General features: G+C 46.2%; 1 long non-coding RNA gene and 1 pseudogene across 1 annotated transcript; both read left to right on the top strand.

The window, feature by feature from the left end:
* Window positions 1-24238, top strand: LOC136657330 (uncharacterized). The gene is made up of 3 exons (XR_010794753.1): window positions 1-449; window positions 3277-3323; window positions 22593-24238. It is a non-coding gene; the product is annotated as an uncharacterized lncRNA (long non-coding RNA).
* On the top strand, window positions 9027-9144 carry LOC136657857 (5S ribosomal RNA; annotated as a pseudogene).
* Window positions 24239-27165: the final 2927 nt, after the last annotated feature.

Here is a 27165-nt window from a genome sequence, read left to right as displayed (position 1 = left end):
AGTCAGGTCTATTTTTCCTCCGGCAGGAATTGTGTGAGAATTTCAAGTACTACATTTATTTATTTATTTATTCAGAGTTCTATACTGCCTCTCCTCCAAGAAGCTCAGGATGGTGTACGTAGTTCCTCCCCTCCCCCCTCACAACAATCCTGTGAGGTAGGCAAGGCTGAAAGAGAGTGACTGGTCCAAGGTCACCCAAGAAGATTCATGACTGAGCGGGGATTTGAACCTGGATCTTCCAGGTCTAAGTCCAGCTCCCAAACAGCTACACCATCCTGTTTTTCATCAGACAAGGTGAATATTGGCTCGCCGATGTGTGCAAGCATATCTTGTTCCTCGTGTCATTCTTTTAAAAAACTAGCGGTCTTCAACCTGTCCAGGTGTGGAAGCCACCTCAAACGCCAATTTCAACCTGCCTTCAGGAGTCCAGTAGACAAGAGGGTGAGCAGGTGAGCAGCTACAGTTCCTCTTCTGTTTCCCAACCAGTGGCTGTCAACCAGCATGTGCTTCTACCACATCATTTTGCCCCTTCTTTCCTTCCGGACCATATGCTTCCATTTTCCTCCCCTCTGCCCGGAATGGCTCCGAAGGGGAGAGGGAGGGTCCGGTTGCATACTGCAGCAAGGCTCCCTGCAAAACATAGTGCTTGGTACCCCCTCTAACTATGCCACTTGACAAATGTTCTAAGCTTCTGCTATTGTATTGTATTGGCAACCTTCAGTCTCGAAAGACTATGGTATCGCGCTCTGAAAGGTGGTTCTGGCACAGCGTCTAGTGTGGCTGAAAAGGCCAATCCGGGAGTGACAATCCCTTCCACACCGGGAGCAAGTGCAGTCTGTCCCTGGTCTGTCTCCCTGGCTATGGGCCTTCCTTCTTTGCCTCTTAGCCTCAGACTGTTGGCAAAGTGTCTCTTCAAACTGGGAAAGGCCATGCTGCACAGCCTGCCTCCAAGCGGGCCGCTCAGAGGCCAGGGTTTCCCACTTGTTGAGGTCCATCCCTAAGGCCTTCAGATCCCTCTTGCAGATGTCCTTGTATCGCAGCTGTGGTCTACCTGTAGGGCGCTTTCCTTGCACAAGTTCTCCATAGAGGAGATCCTTTGGGATCCGGCCATCATCCATTCTCACGACATGACCAAGCCAACGCAGGCGTCTCTGTTTCAGCAGTGAATACATGCTAGGGATTCCAGCACGTTCCAGGACTGTGTTGTTTGGAACTTTGTCCTGCCAGGTGATGCCGAGGATGCGTCGGAGGCAGCGCATGTGGAAAGCGCTCAGTTTCCTCTCCTGTTGTGGGCGAAGAGTCCATGACTCGCTGCAGTACAGAAGTGTACTCAGGACGCAAGCTCTGTAGACCTGGATCTTGGTATGTTCCGTCAGCTTCTTGTTGGACCAGACTCTCTTTGTGAGTCTGGAAAACGTGGTAGCTGCTTTACCGATGCGCCTGTTTAGCTCGGCATCGAGAGAATGAGTGTCGGAGATCGTTGAGCCAAGGTACACAAAGTCATGGACAACCTCCAGTTCATGCTCAGAGATTGTAATGCAGGGAGGTGAGTCCACATCCTGAACCATGACCTGTGTTTTCTTCAGGCTGATTGTCAGTCCAAAATCTTGGCAGGCCTTGCTAAAACGATCCATGAGCTGCTGGAGATCTTTGGCAGAGTGGGTAGTGACAGCTGCATCGTCGGCAAAGAGGAAGTCACGCAGACATTTCAGCTGGACCTTGGATTTTGCTCTCAGTCTGGAGAGGTTGAAGAGCTTTCCGTCTGATCTGGTCCGGAGATAGATGCCTTCTGTTGCAGTTCCAAAGGCCTGCTTCAGCAGGACAGCGAAGAAAATCCCAAACAAGGTTGGTGCAAGAACACAGCCCTGCTTCACTCCGCTTCGGATGTCAAAAGATGCTTCTGCTAAGATGCTACAGATTGTCCATTTCCTCTGTCTGCAACAAACTCCATTCTTGTGGTGCTTATTAGATCATTTCCCCCAGACTGAACACTTGGTCATTTCACTAAGGAAAGGTTCTAAAGACTTAATCTGGAATCAATTGCAACCATTTGCTTAGTAATCCTGGATATTTCTTGAAAAATCAGATGCCAAAATGAAGCAGCAACATTGCATGTCTAGCACATACTAGATATTGGTGATTAGTCTCTCCAGCACTCATTAGGCAGAGTATTTTGTACTTGGTGAATTCTAATGGCTGTGAAGTGCTATTGATGTAGTAAAAACAACCCATTTTAGCCAGCGTTGACCCATATTTGCTTCCAGCTATTTGATGGAGTCAGTAAGCCATTGTATGGTTCAAAGGAAACACAAAGACCTTATGTCTTTTCTCAGAAAAGAGGTATTAAAGTGTATTTTTATTTTTATTTATTATTAAGCGTATAGTAGAATGAGCCTTGCTGAAGGCAAATTTTTCAATTTTTTTTTTGCAAAAGTAAGTCCTACCTCACTTATGTTCTACAGCAGTCTTTCCCAGCTATGGGTCATGACCCACTGGTGGGTTGTGAGCCTCATGAGAGGTGGGTCGCGGGCTGGGTCCTCCTGCCTGCCCTTGCATCCAAATGGCTCCAAATAGGACCCATTCTGGAAGCATTGGGAAGTCCTGGAGGCTTCTTGTGGGTCTGGGTTCTAATCCATCATTATTGATAGTCTGCCTGTGCAATTAGGGTGTTGTGGGGCCTTTATAAAAAGAGCATTGCCATCAGAGGACAAATTAATGTTGTGAACATTATTTATGGTGACCCACTTAATTGAAAGACTTGTTCAAATTGCATTGGCAAGAGAGTCAATAGTACTGATAAACAAAAGCTGGGACAGGAAATATCCATGTTTGGTTTCTCTGGAAACAAAAAATAAAGAGTAAATGTAGAGCATTTTCAGAAAGAAATGCCTTCTTGGCATAGTACCGTTGTCCAGTTATAATTCTGGACAACTGGACACCACATATAAACTGGAGAGATTAATGTGCACATGTCCAGTTTAAATTCTAAAGTTTGCAAAAAGGACCATTCAAGGCAACTGAGCATCAAGGGCTATTACGAGCAGTGACACTTGGTTGCTATGGTGCAGGGTCGTCAAAAATGGCCAGAGATTTATCAAGAAGACATAAATCCAGTTTGTATCTCCATCAACATACTGTCCACGATTTGATTTAGCTAAGCAGCGGGGCTTGCTGTAAATATTTCAGCATCTTGATTCAATAAGGCCATAGACCCCAATGCCAAAACATGCATTCTTTTGAGGCTTGGATTTTGCAAGAATATGTTCTTGTTTTCAGGAATCAGGAACAGCACTTCCATCTATCATTATATGGCTTCAAATGGGGTAAGTAAAGTATCCTTAAAAAGTCTGAACAATTCCCCTGTGTATCCATCTAAGTCTGAAGGTTTAGTGTTTTCATCTCTGCTGGCTTGCATGATACTTTGGTGGTCTGCCAGCACTCGTGGTGCATTTGTGTTCCAAGCATTCTGTAAACACTAAAACCCACCCACTCTACCCACTTCCTGGCACAGTGGGGCTTGTTAGCTTATGGGGGGGGAGGGCATTTTGTCCAAACTGGTTGTACTTTTCCTACTTTAACTGCACAAGCCTCTTTCACTCAGAAGTAAATCCCCCACGTGCAATGGGACTTACTAACAGGTAAGTATGTATGGGATTGCAACCGAATAGCTCAATCCCACCGGGCATGTGCACACCCTGCACCTGTTCTTACCTTGCCGTAAAGCACCTGGAGACAGCATAGCAGTTACCAGCACTGACGCAAAGGCCCACGGTGGTCTGCACACACCGGCAAAAGGGGCAGTGTGTGCCGGAGAAGGTGAGTGCCATGCTGAGCAGCACAGAGATAGAAAAGGGTGAGGGGAGGGTGAGGAAGGGGCAAAAATGGGAGAGGGGTGGGGGATGGGTGTACTGCATCCTATTTCCCTTCGCAAGCCTGATTTGCTGACACGGGGCAACACAGACTTGCATGTAGTATTATCATTGTGCATGGAGGACCAGTTTGGATGAACCCTCTCCCCCCACCCAGTGTGGTTAAATTAAATGTTTCTGGTGTATCAGGATGTAGGTGGAAGAGGTGCGCTCAAGGTGCGCTACTATCACCTGAACCGGTCCAGAGTTTTGTCTACTGTTACTTTAAAAAAGGCCAGTTCGGATGAGACTTTAAACTCAAGCCATGGTGGGGGAGCTGTTGATGTGGGGAGAGGCTGTTCATCCAAACCAGGGATGCCCAAACCCAGGCCCTGGGGTCACTTGCGGCCCTCAAGGCCTCTCAATGCGGCCCTCAGGGAGCCCCCAATCTCCAATGAGCCTCTGGCCCTCTGGAGATTTGTTGGAGCCCGCACTGGCCCGATGCAACTGCTCTCAGCATGAGGGTGACTGTTTGGTCTCTCGCATGAGCTGTGGGACGAGGGCTCCCTCCACTGCTTGCTGTTTCACATCTGTGATGCAGCAGTGGCAGCAAAGGAAAGGCCGACATTGCTTTGTGCAAGGCCTTTTATAGACCTTGAGCTATTGCACGACCTTTAAAGCCCTATACTGGTCTGGGCCAGGTTATCTTAGAGATTGCCTATTCCCGTACAATCCGGCTCGTCCTCTCAGGTCATCAGAGAAGGCCTTTTTACAAGTGCCGCCGCCTAAGGAGGTACGTGGGGCGGCGGCAAGAAATAGGGCCTTCTCAGTAGTGGCACCAACGTTGTGGAACTCCCTTCCCCTTGACTTGAGAATGGCTCCCTCTCTTGAGACCTTTCGGCGAGGCCTGAAGACCTTGTTGTTTAACCAAGCCTTCTGACGTTATGGCCTTTTTAACATCTTTTATATATCTTTTAGTTGCTTTTTTACAGGCCCGATTCCTAAGAACTGCTGTTTTATGCTCTTTTATTCTGACTCTTCTGACTACTGTTTTTATGGGTTCTGCTAATGTGTTTTTTAATATATTTTTATCTGTTTGTGAAATTATGTTTTAATCTGTTTTATATGTTGTTAGCCGCCCTGGGTCCCTTTTTGGGAGAAGGGCGGGATAAAAATAAAGTTTTATTATTATTATTATTATTATTATTATTATTATTATTATTATTATTAAATGTAAATTAATTCTTTTTTTCCCCGGCCCCCAACACTGTCAGGGCGATGATGTGGCCCTCCTGCCAAAAACTTTGGACACCCCTGATCCAAACTGTACCTCTACACGTATTGATAAATAGATTTATCAGCGCATGCAAAGGAGTAATTCAGATTATCTGAATCTGCCCCGTGTGTGCAATTTAGGGAACTGCCCCAAATTCACCCAGATATCAGGTATTCCAGGATAAACCATGAGCATGCATGTCTTTTATGGTGTTGGACCAGTTTGGAATTCAAAGCGCTGACATAAGGGGTTAGGATTGCGCCCTTAGTTGTACAGCTGTTGGTACAATTCTTCAAAGAGGCTTTTAATTTCACCAGAAAGATTTGTGCTTTTTTTAATCTCTTATTTCTCAAATCCTATTTTGTGTCATTTTGTACGTTGGATGTTGGACTGACGTGACACGGTCGCTGCATGGATGACAGAACTGTGTCAGGGTTCCCATGGACAAGGGGAGCTATACTGGGAAGGTCTGTGCCAATGGAGTGTTGCCTGGACAGGCTGAGGACACGGCGGTCATTGCACATGTCCAAAAAGAATTGGGTTGTTCATGTAGGAATGCAATCAAATCCCAAGTACCTGCCTTGAGAGACAGAAGAGAAAGTGAACTCTTTAACATCTGAATTAGAAACTTTCCCAATGTCAATAAGATTTATGGAACTGGGAACCCGGCAGGAGCTGAAGGTATAGATTGCAATTTAGGAGACTCACCAGTTTGATTTAATTTTGGATTAACTACAACATTCAGGTGGCTTCCCAACAGAGCCTGTCTCTCTTTGAAATCCAAATATTTTGCTGAGTGTTAACTTAGGGCCCAATCCTCCGTCAGCGCCGCTGGCCCAGGGTGTGGCAAAAGTGCCTTATGTGCTAACAATGTGCCAGAAGTGCTAACAATGCACTACCAGCACTGAGGCCCGCGTCAGCTGATGCTGGGCCTCAGCGCCCAAAGATGGGCACCAAGAGCCCATCTCCTGGAGGTGAATATGGCTGCCAGTCTGTGGCAGGGTTTTTAGGGGCAGCGGAAGGAAGGGGGCAGAACTGGGTAGGGGGAAGGCGGAGGGAGGAGGGGGTGGAGGTGACAGCAGCCTTTGCTGCCATATCCTAACCCCTCTCTCATGCCAGGAAACCCAACACGGGAGCTCTGCACCTGCTTAATAGATCCATTGGGGTCGTCTGGATGTTACATGGAGTAAGGGAACTGCTGCGAGAGGCCTGGCGCTGCTTCCCTGCCCCCTAGGATACAGTGCTTTGCAATTTTGGTACTGCTGTAGCCCTGGGCACTAGGGGAAGCTTAGGATTGGGCAGTGAATAATTTGCCCAGAGAGGACAACAGATTGAAGTACCTAATATGACTATTACTTATCTGGTTGCCCCGTGCTTCCAGTTTAATAACAACAATTGGTGCTTATTATTTAAATCTCCTTTATACTGTAAAAGCCTTAAGTGCTTTGAGTGCCCGAAGACCACCTTCCTTTGTAGGTAAAATGCTTCCCCATATGATACTCAGATAATCATTTAAGCCGGCCTTGCTTTGGGTGCCCAGTGGCTTGTCAGAAGTGCTGGAACAGTGACAGCAACTACCCAGCAGATGTAGCCAGTGACTGTGGAGCTGTGGGCCTCCACCAGTAGAGGGGGTTCATTGCTTAGTCATTTAAAGCCTTGTGGGTTGCTTGCTCTCTCCTGTTGGTTCTCAGCTCTTGCTTGACTTCTTTTCCTGTTTTCTTGTTTTCTTCCAGTGTAACAATAACTGCAGTTCTTTCTCCATCTTAGTTCTTAATGTGGTTATTGTCTTTTGTCTTGTGAAAAGTCCATTTGTGCTTTACTTCTGAAAGAGAAGTAGTATATGTATCATTAAAGCTCCCATCCAAACCATATATCTGTGATGTTAGTAAGGGCTAAACTAGACATTACTTTAAATCAGTGATTTTCAACCTTTTTCATCTCTCGGCACACTGGCAAGGCACTAAAATGGTCAAGGCACACCATCAGCTTTTTGATCATTGACAAGGCACACTATGCTGTCAATGGGGGCTCATATCCCCCAATGGTCCTACTGATAAATGACCCCCTCCCAAATTCCCGCGACACACCTGGGGACCATTCACAGCACACCAGTGTGCCACGGCACAGTGGTTGAAAATGGCTGCTTTAAATCAAGCTAGCAAACTTGTTGACACAGGTCTTCATGGACCTGCACTGCAGAATCGGGTCCAGGAAGGGGGCTAGGATTTGGTAGCTGCAGCCATTGCTGAACCCACCCCCATTCTGGAACCTGATCCATTCTCCCCCACCCCCTTGCCATCCAGTTCCACTCTCCTCCTATCCTGTTACTGCCTCATTACACCATCCCACACCCCTGTTCCACCTTCTCTCCACCCCATCTCACCTCCCCCACCAACATACCTGCCTCGGTGGGTCCAGGGGATCCACTCGGGCCTTCCTGCCAGCACCGTGGCAGTACACACCTCCATGTGCTATTGGAGTGTGTTTTACAACTGCCATAAGGTGGTTAGCCCTCCTTGGCTAATTCATTCCACCAGTGGGACAGAATGCTTGTTCTGCCACTGGGGCAGCCCCATAGGACTGTGCTTCAATCTTACACACATTTACCTGGGAGTAAGTCCCAATGAACTCAGTGGGCCTTACTTCTGAGTATACAGGCATAGGATTGCACTGTTCAACTTTCCAGACATTCGCCTGGATTATTAATGAATGCCGTTGGTGCAATCTATCATTCTGTCTCCCAAGTAAATCTCCTGCAATGCTGGAAGTGAACCATCTTGCCAGGAAGGTGGTGCCAGTTTCGGTACAAAGCAAAGAAGAGCAAACACAGCTGTCTGAACATAAGGAAAACTCCCACATGAAAGGATGTGTCGTGCTTCACATCAACAGAACTTTTATATTACTTTGTATCACTGCCAAATCATCATCTATTCCTTTTCTTTTTCGCATATTCCACAAATGTGCGTAGGTCTACATTCCTGCAGTACGTAAAACCACTAGCATAAATAGGGCAGTTCAGTTATAAAAAATCAACAGCCCCAAATCCTGATTTTCCCTCTCACACAACACCAGAACCAGGGGACATCCACTAAAACTGAGTATTGCAAGAATTAGAAGGAACAAAAGAAAATATACCCAGTGTGTAATTAATCTGTGGAACTCTTTGCCACAGGGTGTAGTGCATCTGGCCTAGATGCCTTTAAAAGGGAATTGGACAGATTTCTGAAGGAAACGGCCATCCCAGGTTACAAGCCATGATGGGTATGTGCAACCTCCTCATTTTTGAAGTAGGCTACCTCACAATGCCAGATGCTTGCCTGGATGCCTTTAAGAGGGGATTGGACACATTTCTGGAGGAGAAGTTCTTTACAGGTTACAAGTCATAGTAGGTAAGTGCAAGCTCTTGGTTTTAGAGGCAGGCTACCTCTGATTGCCAGATGCAGGGGAGGGTACCAGGATGCAGGTTGCGCCTGTTGTCTTGTGTGCTCCCTGGGGCATTTGGTGGACCACTGTGAGATACAGGAAGCTGGACTAGATGGGCCTATGGCCTGATCCAGTGGGGCTGTTCTTAGGTTCAAGGGAGTGGCCACACAATGCAGATCTCTTGTTGCCTTGCCTGCTCCCTGAGGCATCTTGTGGGCCACTGTGAGATACAGGAACCTAGACTAGATGGGCCTTTGGCCTGATCCAGTGGCACTCTTGTTATGTTCTTGTGTTCAATTTCAGATAAATTGAGCAAGGGCTTAGTTACAGCATTAAAAAACTGCCTGGAGCAGTAGGGGGAGCTGTCTTCATTTTTGACTATTGTTGCCAATGAATAATGTTGTTTAAACCATTTTTGCCCAGCATTGTATATACGCAACGGGGATCAAATGCGTATACCTGTTGGCTGGGTAGAAATGGGTTAAAGCTTGTTACCCTGCACATGCCCGATCTCGTCTGATCTCGGAAGCTAAGCAGGGTCAGGCCTGGTTAGTACTTGGATGGGAGACTGCCCGGGAATACCAGGTGCTGTAGGCTTATACCATAGTCTTTCGCGACTGAAGGTTGCCAACCATTATCTATTTGGAAGCTGAAATGATTCATGGCCCTAATTGTTGGCGTAGGGTGTCACAAGCATGCAGTAAATCATATTAGCGGCACCCTGGGTTAAGCTGCCTGGGAAGTTTGGGTTGGCACTGAATCCTGGAATACCACCCAATGGAGCAGGTAAAATGCTAGCCAGGTCTGGGCACTTGTCTAGAAGTTAAACTGCAGGAACCTTCTTCCCCTACAAGCTCAATAGTTTCAAGCAAGGTTAACTTGAGTTGCATACACCCATAAGGGTCATAAAAACAAGAGGCAAATGGGATTTGTCCATGTCTTATGATGTTCTTATGCAATCACGGTTACGATGACCAGATGCTGGTCAACTTGGAATCATTGCACTGAAGTTGAAGTTGACTTCAACTTGGAATCATTGCACTGAAAATAGCACATCTCACTGGTTTCAGCACTGAGGCCAAACAAGGGTAAAAGCAAGGAATGTTTCAGTTAAAAAGTGTATGGACTGTTGCTTTTTTTTCTCCCAGTCCAATTACATTGCAATCAAAGCACCATAAAATTGAATGCTTCCGTGCTATGGGAACAGAAGTGACAAAGTAGGCGGAAAGGAAACAGACCTAGGGTTCAGGCTGCAGAAAGAAAGGGGAAGAATGGAGATGAAAATCCCAACTACACATCACAAGAGAAACATTGATTTTTCCCATATTACTGAGGTGGCTTTCTAGGGATAGCTCCTGCTTTTTGAGAATAACCCAGTCAGCAAGGCAAGAAGACTGAAAGAGATGAACACTAGTCAGAGGCATCACTACGGTTTGCGTCACCCCCCATGATGGACCTCCTCCCAAACCAGACCATACAGAACAAATCACAGTATCATATGCGCAGCCTAAATGCAGTGACATCACTAGGATTGGTATCACCCCAACCCCACATTAACATTTGTCCCCTTCCTCCACATTTGGGAGGAGGCCCAAAAATGGGGCTACCTGACTGTGTGCCAGCTATTTAGCCAGTGCCGAGTAAAACAGCTTCATGTTGGGCTGGGAGGCCCGACGTGGGGGGTCTGGATTTGGCAGAGCAGGGCTCTGCCTGTCCCACCCCCCTCCCACCCTGTTCCCTTCCTGCCACACCTTCCCCCTGTCCTCCCCCCATCCTGGAACTCCTCCCCCCGCCCCAACTCACCTTTCTGCCACCCAGATCAAAGGATGAGCTCCCAGTAGTGCATGAGAAGCCTCCAGCCGGCGCTGGCCCAGGACTTATGCTTTATGGCACATTTGCAATGCTCAGCACCAACACTGGGTTGGCGCCGACCACACAGGATCGGGCCCTTAGTAACTACATGCTACAATGTCGTTAGCCATCTTTAGCCCACCAGCGGTTTCCGTTTCCACATGGCGCTCAGAGGCAGACATCACTCCAACACAAACCCTCAAATATGCAGACAGTTTATCCTGCACAGTTTATCCTGCGAATGTATTCTGAGGAGAGTTTCACTTCTCCTGGGGTCTGGACCTAAAATTGTTTTAGGGGCAGACCATAGCACGTGATTTGGAAGCTCGACTACACTTGTGCTCCATTCACAGTGTCATTCCTGCTCCCCCAAATGTTGTTTCAGAGAGAGAGAGAGAGAATTAAAAGATCTGGCGATGGTGATAGCAATTTCTCCTTGCTGGCCATCCCTTAACTCATTGAAGGTTGCTGGCCCAACAATGAAACCTGAGTCCAGCAGTGGGGAGGTTGTTGCTTCACCTGTCCTCCACCTCCTTCACTTGTCTTGTGGTTCCTTTCCTTGGCTTGTCCCAGCCCCAGAGCAACCCCCAGGTAGCCTTCCAGAGACCTCTCATCATCATCAGCCTTTCATTATCATCAGGTTTGTGAAGGTTCAGCTGGAGTCCCCATGGTGGTGCCCGAGATAGAGGGGCAAGGCTGGAAGTGGATACAAATGTGTCTGACATTTCTCCATGGGCCAGTACCAACACCTGTTGATGCACCAGCACGGTATTAGCAGATAATGAGGTCACAGTTATTAAGAGTTAGGTGACAATTCTGCCCATCACAGATAGCAAATTCGCATATAAAGATATCTGACTGTGGACCCAATCCTATCCAACTTTCCAGCTCCAGTGTAGCCACAATGCAGCCCCATCATAAGGGAACACGTGTTCCCATACCTTAAGAAGACCCCAGTGACTGCCCCTCCATCACAGGATGCAGCCCAGACCCCACTGATACAACTGCACCAGCACTGGAAAATTCGATAGGATTGGACCCAGTACCACTTGGTCAACAAAAGTTCAAATAAGTTAAGATAGCAAAATAAATGAAAAGTTTCTTTCTCACCCCAAAGTCCTCACAATATAAAAAAAGATGCATAAGAGACACTAGCTAACAGTCACTGGGAGGGATGCTATACTGCTCTCTCCTTGCTGAATATAAGAGAACAGCCATTTAAAAGATTATTCTTAGCCCAGCTGGGAAAAGCCAGATCAGTTTTGGGGAAAACCCCTGAAAAATTGCCATGTCAGCCAAACCTTACACAAGCTCAATAAGAACTAGAATACATCCTAAATCATTTGTCACACTCGTCAGGGACTATCTACATCAAACTAGCAGGAAGCAAAACTACAGCCAAGCAAGTACAAACCAATGACTCTGTCTGAGCTCATACATCCCCTGGCTTTCAGAGTACACTGCAGATATGGCTCAGATTCAGACTGCCCAGTGGCGTACAAATGGGGACCAGGGGGCCATGGGCCCTAGGTGCCAAGCTGCGAGGGGGGGTGTGGCAAAGGCCACATCCCAATTTTTAAAACTTTGGTATTTTTGCATAATACGATCATTTTGTATATCATTTGACATGTAGCTTCATGCAGAATGCAATGAAACAAACCAGGTTGAAATATCTCTATTCTATCAAACATTATAGTCAAAAAACCAGAAAAGGAAAACACAACTGCCTCATGTAACAAAAAGTGGATTACACTGAGCCCTGAGTGCCAAATGACATTCACAAGCCACTGGAACTGCCTTTCTTTCCTGAGTGAAAAAGCCATGCTTTATTCATCATGCCGATTGTTTCCATTTACATAAAAGTGGTAGTCTGATATTTAAGAGGTCATTGACTTCTTAAATTAAAAGTACAACACCTGTGACATGCTCTACATCATGTCAAACGTAATAAAACAATTGCTCATACTGTGCGATCCCTTTTCCACTAAGCACCTCAATCTTTTCACCTCAGTGAAAACCCTCTCACGCTTCTGCTATCACAAAATGGCTACCATTTTAGGGACATAGTCATGCAAGGGGGCTCCAGGACTGTTGCCAAAGTTGCCTACACTCACCAGAGCAGGTAAAGCAGCAGCAACGGTGGGGAGGCAAAATTGCTAGAGCAGATTTGAAGTACCCATTGTGGTTTGGGAGGTTTTAAGGTTTTAACGCAGGGGTAAGGGGTTTTAAATTCCCTTTCCCCTCTGAAGCTTCCCTCCTCCCCACTGGATACTGCGTGCCTGTTTTCGGCACAGCTGCACCAGTGGGGGGGGGGAATCTATCAGTTCTCAAACTGTGGGTCCTGACCCAATTTTTGGTGGTTCGTGAAACTGAAAGGGAAGATTAGGCTATGTGCATCAAGACTATGTGCTACTTGGGGGGGAGGGGCACTGCTGTCCAATCACCATTATAGCCACACCCCTTGAGAAGGTCATAGTGAATCCCCCTTCTCACTAGCCATCATTTCAGAAATCGAACATTATATCCCACCTGGAGATCCATAACAAAACCCACTTGCTACCATTGCCATTCTTCTCCGTCCATGGGTGAAATCCTACACAGGCGCAAAGCCTGCTCAGATCTGACGGTACGAGCAAGGCCTGAGACGGTCTGCATTTTCAAAAACATCTGAAATCTGGAGTTCTGAGAACAGCATTAGTCATTGTGCCTCAGCACCGGTTTATCCCCAAATAGCTGCCGCTTCGTGAGAGCTCTGTCTAAACAGCCATCGGCGAAAGCAATTGTTTCATAACCAAATTTGTCAAGCATGTTCTGATGCTATCTCACCTACCACATCAAGCAGTCGCCCTCCTCCATTTCAGAAACGGAAAGGGCATCTTCTTTGAGGGCTTGGGGTCACCCACACTCACTGCTTGGGAAATGACAGGCGCACATCAATGGTTAAATGCGTGGGAAGGATTTCCCCGAAACTGACAATAACATTATTTGTACAAGTACGGGAAGCAAAAGATGATCATGAATGACGAAAGGCAGGAACTCACTGCATGCAAGGGATAATGTAGACTTTTTTTTTTTCTTTTTGAAAACAAAATATGATCGTGCATTTGTGTGCCATCTGCGAAAGAGTACTGGGCTTCTGTTTTTTTCAGGCATATAGATGATTCACTTTTAAAATCAAATCCTGAAGCTCTTCCCAGATTGGCAAACAGTACCCTGCAGAAAAAGCCTATAGTTTTGGAGCCTTTCCAAACCTCAGATACTGACAGCATTCAAGTCTTCCTATTTCGTTTGTTAACAGAGAATGCTCATGACACCAGATTGCAATGGAGAGGCTGATTTCAATCAAACCATGGTGGAAATAATGGAATCTGCTTCAAAACAAAATCTATTTATTTAATCTTTACATGGGCACTGTATTGAACTTTCGTTGGCCAGACCCCAGATGTTTAAAAATATTCATTCCCTCCAGCAATGTAAGCTGAAAACAAAAACACAGCCTTCTTTTGCTTTCCTTCCAGGACTTTTTGCGGCGCGCTGACATTTCAAGAGTTCTAACTTGGTATGCTTTGCTCAGTGCTGCACTAGCTATTGGTTTGCAAGTGTCTTTCTCACAGTTACTGAAACATGCCTGACCTGTAATGATTTGGAAAAACAACACACTGTTTGCCAAGAACCACACGAGCGAAGTCAACTTGTTGGTCTGCATTGGGCCACTTTATTGATTACATTTGTTCAAATAAATTCTGCAGCAGTTGCTGGTTAATAAAGCTCCTCCCCTTTTAGTATGAACAAAACTTTAGTAAAAACAATCTCAACTTTTTCAGAAGCTCATGTCAGAAACCTCTTCAAGTTGAAACATTGTTACAGCAGGAAGCAAGCGACAGCCAAAAATAGAACCTTTTCAGCTGGAGATACAACAGCAGTCAGGTGGTCCAGTGATACGGGCTAAGATGACATTTTAAAAAGGATCTTATGTATACTAAACAAGAGGTGGCCAACAAACCCTCAACCTGACACAGGAGGGTTTCAGAGACATTGGCACCAATCGTGCCTTCCCATACAGTTCTTCTCAAAGGACTGAATTAGTCCAGCAATGTAAGGAAATGCCCAGTGGATTAATCTCACTGCATCCACCTCTAGGAGCTGTCTGTCTCTATAGGGAAGTGGCAGCCCAATCCAAGGGGCCAGTTAATGGCAGCAGAAGTGTCCTTCCGCTGCTGTAAATGCAGTGGCATCGCCACAAATGTCAAGCCACTGCTAGGCAATTCAGAGCCACCAACATATAGGTTGGCAGCTCTGTGTGCCCGCCACCAAGGATCCAGGCTCCTGCCATCCCAGGGAAGTTGGTAGACAGGACAGTTTATGGGTGGGAGGGAGTTTTGGGGTGGGGGGCAGGGGTGAGAAGCAGGCTAGAGGGGGTGGTTGGTGGGAAAAGTGAGTGCCAGATCCTATCCCCCATTTTCCAACCCACTCTGCCCCCTTTATCTCCTCAGACACATAGCTGGCATTGATCCAAGGAGGCTTACAGGTGGCCAGAAAGCCTAACCAGAGGTAAGGTTTCTACTTACTTTGGTAAGAGAGGCATATGGGCTGCGGCACATGTCTCTCTTACATCAGGCACCATCTGCAATGTGTAGAGGTGTTTGTTTTTGGTGAGTAAGATAGGAATACAGCCTAAGTCTTAGTGAACACAATGGGCTTACTTCTAAGTAAGGTAAATAGCACCATTTTTAAACACCTCTAGAATGTGGATCAAACATGGAGTTCACCATCCACATCAACCATCTCTTCAAGAATTAGTTGTGGTAGATCTGTGGGGAAAATATGATAAATGCAAATGGATAGCTTTTGCTTTTCACCCTAAGCTGGCCCAATTTTCAACCAGAGTGTTGCAGCACATTGATGTGCCATGAATGGTCTGCAGATGCAACACAAGAGGGTCATATATTAATAGGGCTATTGGGGGATGTGAACCCCTGGCTGGCAGTGTGGTGTGCCTTGTCAACACTGCCTAACTCTTCAAGCCATTGTAAAGGAGTCTAGTGCAGTGGTTCCCAAACTTTTTAACACCGGTACCCACTTTTAAAAATGATTCTCTATTGGGACCCACCTAGGTTTACAAGACTTTAAAATAAGAAGATCTACTGTAGAAAGAAATAATATATTTTTTATTTACTTCCATGTAATAATAACCTGGAAAAAAAAATGCTCAGACATTTATCCTCCTATATTTACACATGCTTGCAAACTGGAGGAGCTGAGCTCTTTGCAGGGCAATTAGCAACTATCTGATTTTTGAATAGCCTCAAGGATTGAGGCATTTAGTTGTCTCATTGGAGGCTCTGCTTGGCTGCTACAAGACCCACCAAAAATCAGGTCGCAACCCACCAGTGGGTCCCGACATACACAGGTCTAGTGCTGTACTTGTGCGGGGGGTTGCTTTGTTTTAAACTTTGTAGTTGGCTGGAGCATCAGAAGGGAAGCAATTAGACTTAGACTAGGTTAACGGTCATATGGTAGTCAAAAGGGATTTTTTCTTTCCAACGTCTTGGCACGGCTGCTGTTGTGGATAATTGCTTCCCGTCTCACACCTGCACAAAACCCAGCGGTTGGCTCTGGCTGTTAGGCAAGAATGTAATTGCGGCACCTTCAATCAAAGGAGAATATTGATTTGGGCATAAATCAGAAAGCCTACCCATCCTACAGTTTTATTTACTGGAACTATACAGAGCACTATAAAAAAAAAATTAATGGAACCCAAATCCTAGATTTAAGAACACTCTGTCAGCGTGTCCTGACAAAGCCTTTTTTCCTTTGAACAAAACATAAATCAAAAGAAAACGCATGTGCACATAAATCTCTGACAGAGAGCACACTCAGCGCTACTTGCTTCCTAGAAGAGTCACTAACTGTAAAGCACTAAGTTTTGCAGGGAGCCTCACCGCAGCCTGCAAGCAGCCCCTCCTCCCCCCTTTGGAGCCATTCTGGGTGGGGGAGCAAAATGGAGGTGAATGCCTGCCAAGGTGGAGGGGCTACTTGCACACTGCAGTGAGGCTCCCTGCAAAACTTAGTGCTTTACACCCCCTCTAGCTATGCCACTGACTACTTTACCTCCCACCTGCCTGCCCTTAACTTTGCAGCTCTCAGCTATCCCACACATCTGCTTTTCTTACTAAGCATGCCCCTGCATTAATCATGCTTCTCCCAATACCAACGCAATGTGTGTGCTACTCATAGGACCAGGACCAGCCCAGACACGACACTAACCAAAGCAGTTGTCTCAGGCAGCAGATTGGGGGGGGGGGCACCCACATCCACCCACCTGCTCTGGCCCACTGTTGCTCCTCCTGCTCCCTGATTTGGAAAAGGAACATGCAATGTGGAGTAGAAGAAGTATGGGGAAGAGGAAAGTGATGGGCTACCGCATCTCCAGAGATTGCAAGAAGCAGACACTGGTGCATTAACAGGTAAGGGAGAGGCAGCATTTTACATAGCATCTCAAGCACCAGGAAGTCATGGGCCTGCACAGTACTCACCCTACCTCCCTCCCGATCCCTGTGCTGTCCTACCTGCTCCAGCATCTATCTTTGCTCAGACTCAGCCACCTGTTATCTGGTGTGCTCCCTGGGGCATTTGGTGGGCCGCTGTGAGATACAGGAAGCTGGACTAGATGGGCCTATGGCCTGATCCAGTGGGGCTGTTCTTATGTTCTTATGGACAGTAGCCAGGCAGCGCACACTGTCACTGTCACAGTTGTGGCAGCCATAAAGCTATTTTCACCCTTAGAATGCACGTTCCACTGACATAAATGGCCAATAGGATTGGGCCATTAAGATGGTTTGTGGTTAAATCATGATGCAAAATCTACAAAGTTTAGACTGCCCACTCTATTCCTTCTCCACATTGTGCAATGCACTTCATCAATGCACAAATGTGGCACAAATCGCACAAGAGAGACACTGCGGCCACTTTTTGTGTCAGTGTGAAAATTGTATTTGGTTGTGTTTTGAAATTACGTGCTCGCTTCCTGCTTTTTGCACCACAGGGGAAGCAAACAGTTGTAGGCCATCTCTCCCCCTCTCCAAATGCTAACTCTCTCTGAATAGCTTCCCCCCCCCCTTTGCATTTTCATGGCCCTGACCCCCTCTATGCATTCTGTATTCCAGGCAGCCCTGTCCTCATCACTGATTCTGAGTTAAGGCAGCCTGGTTGATGCAGATGATTTATGTCCAAATTACTGCACGTCAGTGAAATATCACGATTAAGAGGATCATTACAAAGCAGAACATTTTTAAAGTCAGGTTGCCATCGACATGACCGCAAAATTCTGTTTTCACACCCTCTTGTGTCCAGGGGAAACTGAGGGTTCATCCAAAATTAGTTTCCTGGATCCAGCATGCTCTCTTCTGATGACTGCTTCCTGTGGGATCTTTGACCTATCTCTTGACCTCCCAGCGGGAAGGCCATGTTCCCAAGTACCACCAGTGATGTGTATGCGACACCTTTAGGAATACTTCCAGCAGGGGATGCAACAATAAATTCATAATAATTACATCCTATTAGCATAATGATGACTTCAGACCACCCACCAGTTTTATGAAATGTTGGCCAGAGCAAGTACTTTAGAGTCAAATCCTGAGCTTGATGCACCAGCCTTACGCCAGTGCTGCGTGTTGCAAACATGCCGTTAAGGCACACCTGTGACATTCTGCACTGGGTCAGCGCTGGCACCAGCCCAGTGCCAGTGCACACAGAGCCCAGGGCCAACCACACACCCCTTGGGGCAAGGGAACAGCTCCCGGCAGGGAAGAAGTTTGTTGGGATTGGAGGGAGGCATTCCAGGGCAGGGGGAGGGGAGGGAGAGAGAGGATGAAACCAGCAAAGCTGTGCTCCACCGGATCCAGAATTCAGGGTCAGGCCTTCTGGGATCCTGTTCACTACTGAGTGTGGGAGCAAACAAGAAAACAGCAGCAGTCTTCACATTGCCACTGAAGAGGTAGTGAAGAATTTTGCTGCTGCGGATAAGACAGGAATAACAGTTGTTTGGAAAGGCAAATACAGTATGTGAACACATCGGTTTTCATTGGAGCACCAACTGTAGTGTGGTTATCTCTGTGCACTTCTGTGAGCATGGGACTATCTTGTTTTCTGTACTGGGCTCCTTCCAAGTTCTTCATGGAGAATGTGGCAGCTGCTTGGTTATCACCCGGCACACGAAATCAGTGGCCATGTGCCTAGCTGCCTGTGGGAAAGTTTGCAGAAATAGTGACACCCTGACAGACACAAAGTATGGAATGGCCAAGTCTGAGTTGTTTTAGGAAGCAGAATCTAAAGAGTGGAATAAGCTTGTCTTCCAGCATGAATAAGTGCGCGACTCATGAAAGATGAACAAGTCCTGCGTTATTCCTACTCAGAGAGATGTGGGTTCCCAGAACATGGTTCTGAGGGTGCCCTTGAGTTTTCACAACTTAAATGAACATCAATAGGATTCCAGATGCAAGGGAGGGCACCAGGATGCAGGGCTCTTGTTATCTGGTGTGCTCCCTGGGGCATTTGATGGGCCGCTGTGAGATACAGGAAGCTGGACTAGATGGGCCTATGGCCTGATGCAGTGGGGCTGTTCTTAACTACAATTCCCAGAAAGCCTTGCAGGTCTCTTGTTATCTGGTGTGCTCCCTGGGGCATTTGGTGGGCCGCTGTGAGATACAGGAAGCTGGACTAGGTGGGCCTATGGCCTGATCCAGTGGGGCTGTTCTTATGTTCTATGGCAAAGCAGATGGTGCTTTCTGACCATGTATAAAATGAGGGAAGATTAGGATCACACCTCAAGCACACTGCCTCCCCCCGCAACAGGCATTCAGTATAACTTCTGAAAAAGCCAACACTTACGCAAACTGTGCATTTAGTACCTGAAAAGAACAGGATCCTGATCATACATGTACTCTCTCAGAAGTTATCCTGTGCATAGGGAGCCAAGAAGACATTTTTATGAGAACTTTTATGAATACTTAGATTAGGAAAAAGAACCATCACCCTCAAAAACCACATACTCCAGTTGGCCTGTACAAATTCTTTCCTATCTTAAAAGCATATTAGAACTTACCACTAAAATGTCCTGAACTACCTATAGAAAGACCACGAGTATTCATCTTTATTCTCTGCACCAGGGGTGCGCAAACCCCAGCCCTGGGGCCACTTGCGGCCCTTGGGTTCTCTCAATGCGGCCCTCAGGGAGCCCCCAGTCTCCAATGAGCCTCTGGCCCTCCAGAGATTTGTTGGAGCACACACTGGCCCGACGCAACTGCTCTCAGCGTGAGGGTGACTGTTTGACGTCTCGCATGAGCTGTGGGATGAGGGCTCCCTCCACTGCTTGTTGTTTCATATCTGTGATGCAGTAGCGGCAGCAAAGGAAAGGCCTGCCTTGCTTTGTGCAAGGCCTTTTATAGGCCTTGAGCTATTGCAAGACCTTCATTCATTCATATGTCATCTTTAATATATTCATTTATGTAAACTTATATAAATTTATTCAAACTTTTAAATGTAAATTAATTCTTTTTTTCCTGGGCCCCCGACACACTGTCAGAGAGATGATGTGGCCCTCCTGCCAAAAGCTTTGGACACCCCTGCTCTACACTATAGTTTTAGTGGATTTCTGTCTTCCATTTAACATCCCTCCAACTTCCCTCATGAAACAGAGCCCGGTGGAAGAACTTCTGTTAAGTAAACAAATGCCTCTCTGAGTAATCCTTTTATACTTGCTGACTTGGCAGTACTTTACCTCACACTAAATGTATCTGAGCTCCTACACACTCTAAGGTTTATCTTCATCAGCCAACAGGGATGGTTATTGACGCTATTAAGATGGTCTGTTACACTCTGAAGGCTTATGCTTGACTTAAGTGATGTTACACATGCTTTCACAGAGAAGGTAGACTAGCATGTTGGCAGCCGCTCTTTAGATGGCGCAGATTCAAGTAGCCCCATTGGGGCTGCTTCTGTTTTATCCGGGAGAAGGGGAATAAATTCCGCTTGCCCCGGATTGAGCCGCAGGCAGCCCCAACTACACATTGGATACGGGGCAGGTCAGTTGGCCTGCCTGTTCCAGCACCGGTTAGGATTGGGCCGTAAGGTTTGAAATTGTTCTCTGTGCTATAAAATCACACAAACACAGCCCACCCTATTTAATCAGCTAATTCAGTTTGCTTCTCTCCAATCGTTCTTTTCTCAGAGTCACTGCTTTCTGAACCACGTGATCTGCGTGATGTGCTCTGCACCACAGGTCAGGTGTTGCCTTGGCTGTGAGTTTAATTTAGTCCCAGTCTCCGCCAGGTAGACTAGCATGTTGCCAGCTGCAAGGAGAAAGCAGTACTATCGCCCTTGGGTTACGTGGCATCCTAATATTCCATTCTTACTTTTTGCCAGGGTCTGTTGGGACAAGGCTGGATGGGCAATTGGTCGTGTCTAAAGCAAGGCACAGAATCCCCATTTCAAAATCTGAGCAACGGCTAGGCAGGAAGGCTTAATGGAGACTGGACTCAGCATGTGTAGCACAAGAACTGCCATTTCTAGAAAGGATGTTGCAAATCTTTCTTCCACATCAAAAGAGAGGTGCAGCAGATTCTATGTATAATTTACTCAGGCATAGCACTGAGCGAGTCCAGTAGGTGCTCTCAAATAAGTGTAGATAAGGTTGCTGTCCATACCTCAGAATAGTACCATCACAAAATTAAGCATACTTTCTCAGTGGTGGCTGAAAAGACAGTGTTCATATGGAGCGAGATGAGCCAAATCCCCCACATCAAAACTAACAGTGTTAATTTGCCAAGAAGTTAGTTGGGCTTGAACACAGAATTTTCACCAAGGAGCTAAAAGCAGGAACATCATTCTAATTTTATTTGTCCTATCTGATATAATACATGATTCCCAAAGATACAGTGCGCAGTTTGATGGGGGAAGAGAGAGGAGGGGCAACCAGAAGACAAAACTGGCACTGAGCCTAGTGGTTGGCAATTGCCCTTCTCCCTTGCTCTCTGTTCTACTCTTCCTTCTGGTTAGACTGGGCTTTACTGGGGGGAAAGATTGCTTTCACTGCCACCATGAAGGCTGGGGAGCCTAAACAGAAAGAGATTGCTTGGGGGGGGGGCCTTCCTCTGATGACCAAAGAGTTCCAAAATCCAAGGGGGGTGTAGTTGTGGTCCCTTTTCTTCTTGAAATTACGCAGTATGGGAATGTGACAGTCAGAGAGAAATGGCAAACCTGCTGTCTCCTGAATGAACTTGGTCCAACAGGTTAATTCATGAAAAAATAAGGGTTATTTAAAGCGCTGAAGAGTATTCGGTTTCACAGATATATTGCAAGGGAGGGGCGGATCACAAAGAATTGGCACAGGGATTAAAAAGCAAACAACACAATAAAATCAATTCGGCAGCCACTGAATCAGGTTGATCAGGCTGGGAGGCCGCATTTGGGACGTCACCTCAGGAATCAGGAGGCCTTGGACTGGGCTGCCGAACACCTCTGTTTTGCTCCCACTGCCCGGAATGCTTCCGTAGGGGGCGGAAGGGGGTGCTTGCGTGCTGTGGTGAAGCTCCCTGCAAAATCTAGTGCTTTGCACCCCCTCCAGCTACACCACTGGTTACATTATTGAAATTAAATAGCTGTAGGGCTGAACAGTGGCTTGATGGGAAAATGTGGGGAATATCTTGCATTGTTAGCCAACTGCTGTGTGTTTTCCAAGGAACAGCAAGTTCTAAGCATGGTTCAGGGTAAACCCTACTATCCCAGAGTGAACTCAGTGGGAGCAGGTGCTTTTCAGTGCAAGGCCCGCTTCAGTGCAACCTTGAATAGGGACAGGCTTATTGATTTCTGTAATAAGTGCCAGGGGATGTTTTCTCTTTGGGAAAATGCTAAAAGCAATCAACAGAGGAGCCCTGACCCGGTGAAGACTCATGAGAGATGTTGTAAGAGCTCCAGCCTGGTTGCTGATAAATGCTGCAGCAATTTGGAAGTGCCCTTGAAACGCCTCTGGCAATAAACTGCTGGCAACAATATTGAACCGGACAGATGATTTTTGTTGTGCTCAGAGTGTTTGCAGCTTGTCATCCTCAAAGAATTTGGGTAGGAAAAGGCCGTTTGCTGACTCACCCATAAAAAGGCTGTCTGTCCCTGACCTTAGGGTTTTGTTTTTTTTCCAGGCCTGAATTCATAACAGTACAAAAAGAAAAGAAGTCAGGAGACAACCATAACACGGAGAGACGTCGGGAGAATTTCTTAGGAGGGCAGGCAAAGCATAAGAGTGACTCCCATTCATTCCAATGCTGTGTGTGCAGGAGTTGATCCTAGTTAACTGTAGACCTATCTAAATGTGTCATCTTCCCGCATACCACCCCAACCTCCAAAAAAATAGTTCCTGTATTTTTACACCATTAAATTTTTCTAAATCAAAAAGGTTCCTGGGGGAGGGAGAGAGAGAGAATTCTGACAGGTGAGGGCATGCAAATCATTAAGTCACTCTGGCTCCTGTTAAAATTACTGAAATATATTTAACTTTGCTGGGGCAGCATCAGGGATTGACCAGGCTAGATACTAGCCAAGAGCCATACCCATCAAAGGGCCCACCCAGCCAGGCTGACCTGGGATACCTAGAGATACAAATCCTCACCCTTTAATTCTGCAGATAATTCCACTTTCCTGCTCCGTGGTCCTGGATCAGTTGCATAGCTAGAAAGGGTGCAAAGCACCAAGTTTTGTACGGAGCCTCACCACACAATGCGAACGACCCCTCCCCTTTGGAACCATTCCGGGCCACTAGACCAAAACAGAGGTGAGTACCTCTGTTTAGCTCTAGCGGCCTAGAATGGCTCTGAAGGGGAGAGGGAGGGGCTGTTTGCACACCACAAGGAGGCTCCCTGCAAAACTCAGTGCTTTGCACCCTCTCTAGATATGCCACTGTTTCTCAGGCTCAATTCCTGTACTGTTACAAAAAGACAGCTTCTAAGTAGCTGGAGCTCTTCCCTTCTCCTGTCATATGCAACATATACAACCTGCAGCTGTTTGAGTGACCCAGGTTGCCTGCTTAATTTCAGCACCAGTGTCCTCCAATGGAAGCGCATGGTGGTGTGAGAATGAACCACCGAATCCAGGCAGCAAACATGCCTGCTGCTGGGTGGTGTAGTGGTTTGGGAGGTGGACTTAGACCTGGATGATCCAGGTTCAAATCCCCCCTCAGCCACAAAGCTTCCTGGGTGACCTTGGGCCAGTCACTTTCTCTCAGCCTCACCTACCTCACAGGGTTGTTGTGAGGATAAGAAAGAGGGGAGGAGCAGCTGTGTAAACCGCCCTGAGCTCTTTGGAGGAAGGGCGGTATAAAAATGCGAAGAAAAATAAATAAATAAATTTTACAACCAAGATACAGGGCAGAGTTCTGACCTATTTATTTATTTAAAATAAATTTTTATACTGCTTTTTTCCAACGCTCAAAGCGGTGTATAACTATAAAATTACAACACCACAAAGTTGATAAAAACATGGAACAAAACCAATTAAAAAATTAAGCAAAACCAGATGGAAGTCGCCTTTAGAAGTGGTCTGTAACATCACTGTAGTAGAGGAAATAGACCAATGATGCACAATATTTTGCAATGTTCTGCCTTAATGGTCCACACACAGTATTACTGACCTCATTCTCAATGCAAGCAGCACACTGACATCAATAAGCGTGCTCTGTGATGAAATCCAAAAACATTACTCAATGGTTAGTAAAGAAATTACTACAGCATTGAATGTGAATCACAGTTTTAAAATCTAGACATAAATCATTACAACTATTTTGGGTTTGCTGCTTGACAGATAATATTTTAAATATGAGTGTTGAAATTACTATCAAAACTCAGGTCATTTCCTTGACTTCTTTCTTGTTCCCTTCTTATACTGTTATCCCCACCAGTCCCAAATTTCAGTTCTGCAATATTTTTCCTCAAAGCCATACCACTCAAGTATGTCTTACAGGAAGAATTGAGATCAGCATTTCCCAAACTGTGGGTTGTGACCCAATGTGCGGTAGGTCACAACCATCCATGCTCAATGCTCCACTGCCAAACCTTAATAGGAGTCCACAGAGACCATTTCCAGGTCACACTGGGCCTGTGACCCACTCTGCAGGCCCTAAAATGCCTCCCTGAGCCAGAAGTCATGAAGCAACCAGAAGTCATGGAAGCAACCCAGAAGTACCGTATTTTTTGCTCCACAAGACGCACTTTCCCCCCCAAAAAGTGTGTGGGGGGGGAAGTGTGTGCGTCTTATGGAGCGAATACTGCAAAAAAGAGTGCACGTTATGTTATGCTTCATGCCAGTTTATGCTCACATTCACCCTAAGAAGGGGGAGGATCTGCCAGTTTATGCTCAAATTCACCCTAAGAAGGGGGAGGGGGATCTTCATGCCAGGATGGATGGATGAAAATGGAATGAGAATATGGGTTGAAAAGGTGTGGTCCAAACGTCCTGGAGGACTTCTGAAAAAATGGGTGAAAACATCATGGGACTCAGTAAAGGAGGAGATCCTTGTACAGTCATTCAAAAAATGTGGCATTAGCAATGCCTTAGATGGAAGTGAAGATGGTATCTTATATGAAGACAGCGAAGAAAGTGATGTCAGTGATTGTGAGCAAATGAGCTTCATGAATTCTGACTCTAGCGATGATGAGTTCTTGGGGTTTCCAGAAAACTAGAGTACTCAAACCTTTAAGTCTCTCCATTTGTTAATGACAGTGATAATGGTTCTTAATGCCACTGTTGACTGATGTTCACTTTACATGGTTCAAATGTTATTCTGTTATAGTTTATTAAATATTTTATTACACTATTTGGTTCAGAATATTTTTTTCCTGTTTTCCTCCTCTAAAAAATAGGTGCGTCTTATGGTCAGGTGCGTCTTATGGAGCGAAAAATACGGTAAACTGGATGTCACTCCCATAAACTGGAAGTCGCTTCTGGCCACTTTCCCAAGGCACTCTGTGTCCCACATAGGCCAACAAAGTGGGTCGTGGGCCCCGGGGCAACCTGGAAGTGGCCTCTGGGAGTTCCCAGAAAAGTTCTGTGGTGGAGTATTGAGCAGCAAAATGGAGGCGAACACCTTCTAGGTTTCCTGGGAGGCCTTCTGGGCATACATGTTCGTTTTGCTCCCACTGAGGGAGGGGCTGTTTGCGCACTGCGGAGGGGCTCCCTGCAAAACTTAATGCTTTGCACCTCCTCCAGCTATGCAACTGGTCAAAGCTGGTCATCGGCCGGATCTGCCAATGTTCCTGGGCTTCTGTGGAGGGGGCAGTCTCGAAGATGTGTAGGTTTCAGACCATGAAGAGCACCATGCACGTAAGAGATGCTGAATCTGTGCCACTTTTGAAACTCCAGGAAGCAGAACCAAAACAAAGCATTGTCATTTGATACCTACTTGAGCGCCAGAAGAGTTACCCATGGGGCTTGACAAATACACCTCACAAATGTATGAAACACTTTCATATACTGTAAAATGGGTGTGTTTTCAAAGAGAAGAAATGGTGCAACCAGGCCTTGAAACTGGCAATTGCTGTTTCTTCATGGTTAGTCATGAAATGATGCCTTCGAACAGGAATGCGATACTGTTTTCAGAGCAGTCCATGACAGTTTTTCAAATCCGTGCTGTATTACAAACAAATCATGCCTGCCCTAAAGGGTGTGATTTCAGATTCATGCAAATCACTGCAATAAAATTCCTCTCCACCATCAAAACAACCAGAATGCGATTTCTCCTATGGAGAACAGAGACCATGTACCATAACAACTGTTATGAGATTGAACAAGGTTTAGGATAAAAAATGGAACTGTTATACTCCATGTTCCTTAACCCCTCACTCTGCTAATGTCATCATGCTTATACCACATACAATGGGGCCAGAATTGCATGTGCAGACTCAATGTTCCTATGTGCAATGTCATTTCAATAGAAAGAGTTAAGCCACCCATGCCTTCTTCTGCACAGATGGATCAAAGTGCACACGGCACACATAAAATCCTGCAGCTGCAGGCTACTTTGAGTGACACTTGTCTGATTAGTTCCCTGTGAGTAGGGGTGGGGTCACACATGTCCCAGTCCCACTCCTTCTCCCGGTGTGCCTCCTCCTTTTTCCTAGTCATGTCGAGAGGGTTCATCAAACTGCCTCCTGACACATATCCAGATATAACAGATACCAGTAGCATCCGGATGGAGGAGGCACTGGGATGACATCCTCCTAGATGCAATAAAGAAGAGAGAAATCATAGTGGGAGGAGAAGCAAAATATGTGTGGTCCGGTGATGGGACCATTGCATCCTGGACAACCGTGTCCTGATCAAATGCATCCCAGTATTGGACATTTGCATCACTTCTTCTTGCGTCCCAGACATTTGTGTCCCAGTATATGTATACTTCTCTTAGATGTACTTTTTAATGTTTAAAACACTAAGGTAGGGCCAGGACAAGAGGCTCAGGATCTATAGCATGCAGTTTGTCGACCAGTTTCAGTTTGCTTGTTACACAGTTATAGTAGAATGTAAATGACTAGAATGCAAAACCAGAAACAAATGTCCAAGAGTGCCAAGGACCAGGATGCAATTGTCCAGAGTGCAACTACCCTAGTACAGTGGTTCCCAAACCTTTTAGCACCAGGAACCACTTTTTTAAAAACCACTCTATCGGGGGACCCACCTAGGTTTACCAGACTTTTAAAAAAGAATCTCGATCTAGAAATATCTATC

This window comes from Tiliqua scincoides, chromosome 7, assembly GCF_035046505.1.
Source record: "Tiliqua scincoides isolate rTilSci1 chromosome 7, rTilSci1.hap2, whole genome shotgun sequence".
NCBI lineage: Eukaryota > Metazoa > Chordata > Lepidosauria > Squamata > Scincidae > Tiliqua > Tiliqua scincoides.
This window is presented reverse-complemented; position numbering and strand designations above follow the sequence as displayed.